This window comes from Hoplias malabaricus, chromosome 8, assembly GCF_029633855.1.
Source record: "Hoplias malabaricus isolate fHopMal1 chromosome 8, fHopMal1.hap1, whole genome shotgun sequence".
Classification (NCBI taxonomy): domain Eukaryota; kingdom Metazoa; phylum Chordata; class Actinopteri; order Characiformes; family Erythrinidae; genus Hoplias; species Hoplias malabaricus.
In genome coordinates, this window is record NC_089807.1 from 12758867 (window position 1) to 12762051 (window position 3185).

The window sequence follows — 3185 nt, forward strand, 5'->3', positions numbered from 1 at the left end:
CAGTGACCTCCTTGAGAGAAGCAAAGACTAGACTGACAGATCTGATCCTGTGCATACTGTATTACAAAATGCAATGCACTGACATCATTAAAATTTTCAGCAGTTAATAAAATTAGGCTTCTGCAAAGAAACTTTAGGCTATATAAAAATGCTAAGAAAAAAAGGTATGCACAAAGAAAAATATAGCCCTATTTGTTTATATTTTATGCTGATTTATTATACAGACACACAAACCCAAACAAATGTTAAATTCCATAACCAATAATTTTTAAATTAGCTCTATTAATTGCTCTACAGAGTAATTTATGAATTTCTAATTTCTGAGCTTATTGCAGTGGGAGGACATTTTATAGACTATAATGAAAGCAGTCCAGAAAAAAAACAAGGAGAACCAAAACACTCCACTTGCAGAGATTGCACAGGAGCCACACTCGGATATTGCTGGCAACATACAATGTTATGAAAAATTTAGGGCACTCCTGAAAATTATGATTTTCTTTTATAAGTCATTGATTGTTCGGATCAGCAATTTAAGTTAAATATATAGCAGACAAAGTGATATTTGAGAAGTCAAATGAAGTTTATAGGATTTACTGAGAGTGTGCAATAATTAAACAAAATTAGGCAGGTGCACAATAAATTTGTGCACCACAACAGAAAAATTACATCAGTATTTAGTAGATGCTCCTAACAGCCTCTAAACACTTCCTATAGCTTCCAATGAGACTGGACTCTGGTTTAAGGTATTTTGCACCATTCTTCAAACATCTCCAGTTCAGTCAGGTTTGAAGGTTTCCGAGCATGGACAGCCCGCTTTAAATCCCACCACAGATTTTCAATAATATTCAGGTCTGGGGACTGAGATGGCCATTCCAGAACGTTGTACTTGATCCTCTGCATGAATGCCGTAGTAGATTTCGAGCAGTGTTTAAGGTCATTGTCTTGTTGAAGTGTCCAGCCCCAGCGCAATTCAACTTTGTCACTGGTTCTTGAACATTGCTCTCAACACTCTGCTGATATTGACTGGAATCCATGCGATCCTCAACTTTAACAAGATTCCTATTACCTGCACTGGCCACACAGCCCCACAGCATGAGGGAACCACCACCAAATTTTACTGTGGGGGGCAAGTGTTTGTCTTGGAATGCTGTGTTCTTTTTCCACCATGCATACTGCCCTTTATGTCCAAATAACTTACTTTTAGTTTCATCAGTCCACAGCACCTTATTCCAAAATGAAGCTGGCTTGTCCAAATGTGCTTTAACATACCTCAAGCAACTCTTTGTGGCATGAGTGCAGAAAAGGCTTCTGCGTTACTCTCCCTTACAGCCTCTCCTTGTGCAAAGTGTGCTGAATAGTTGAACGATGCACAGTGACAACATCTGCAGCAAGATGATGTTGTAGGTCTTTGGAGCTGGTCTGTGGGTTGACTATGACTGTTCTCACCATCCTTCACCTCTGCTTATCTGAGATTTTACTTGGCCTGCCACTTGGGCCTTAACTAGAAGTGTGCCTGAGGTCTTCTATTTCCTCACTATGTTCCTTACAGTGGAAACTGACAGCTGAAATTTCTGAGATAGCTTTTTGTATCCTTCCACTAAACAGTGATGTAGAACAATATTTGTTTTCAAGTCATTTGAGAGTTCTTTTGAGGCTCCCATGTTGCCACTCTTCAGAGAAGATGCAAAGAGGAGGAAAAACTTGCAATTGGGCACCTTAACCCTTTCTCATAATTGGATTCGCCTGTGTATGTAAGTCAAGGGTCAATGAACTTACAAAATAAATTTTGTGTAATTAGTGCTAAAGGTATTCAAATCAATAAAACAACAAGGGTGCCCAAATTTATGCACCTGCCTAATTTTGTTTAAATAATTATTGCACACTTTCTGTAAATCCTGCAAAGTTCATTTCACTTCTCAGATATCACTGTGATCGTAGATTCACAGGTGATTTTTGATTGGGAAATAAAATGTCTACATTTGCACTGTAGATTTTAAAACCTCAGGTTCCTATCTCCATAAAACAATGTTAAAAATGCAACACATTCTTATGTTCAATTGAGTTTTTGTTCAGTGTGTACTTTTAGGTCACAAAGAAAATCCAGCAAAGGAGACATCAGTGGCTGAGACCAGATGGGTGTCCCTTTCTTGGAAAATGTCAGAATAGAGCACATTCGGCATGTGCTAATAGTGCATGTAAATTGCATAAAAGTTGTGTCAAGTTTATCATTGACATAAGGTCCACCACTGTAGAGGGCTTTGTGCTTACCAGGTAAAGATATGCAAGAGGCTCTACTTCACTTGAATCCTTTCACCTCCACCTTATCAGATTAATTCCTTGTGAGATGTAGTTATATAACTAAAACCTGTTATTTTTTTGCTGGCTAGAACAAACTAACATTGTGGTGTTACTGACAGTTTGATGAAATATATTTGTGTGGTTGTGTTTTTAATACACACAGGCCAACTATACCTTTTGGAGGGCCTTAACCAGTGGAATCAAGACATGATCAAATTGGCTTTTCTCAGTTACTCTGGGGACCGGTTTGTATAATCACCAGCTCTCTAAAAGTAATATGCGGAGGACTTTCCCATCTTTTCATCTGTAGTGGGAGATGAATATATTTTATTAATTTCTAATAAGAAATATGACTTTTTGGGACTTTAATACATAGACTTTTGACGGGTCTCTCAGAGACATCTCCAATTCCCTCAACTCATTAGAATCTGAGATAGCACCCAGAGAGAGTTGTAAACCACACTACTGGCCACTCCAGGCCCCCTTTATGACCCAATATCTCTAAGAGGGTCAAGACAGGAATCTTTGGAGATGGCAGACAGTCCAAGGATCAACTTATGCTCTCTGTAAAACTGCTTAATCAAGAACTTTTCAAACCATGGAATTAAACCTTAATTCCCACTGGTTTTAAACAGTTAGAAGTTGCATAGGGGACATGACTGAGTAAATGTAATTTGAAAAGATTAATTAGACAATCAAGACTAGAATTAATTTACATGTGTTTAAAATTATCTTTTTGTATGAACTTATATAGGAACCAAGGTCATCACATACTCTGTTTGATATTTGGTTAAGAATTATGTAAAACATGTTTTTGTCTGTATGATATTACTTTGTGTTAACATATAATATTTTATATTGCAAAAGCATGATTCAGAAATCTTGGA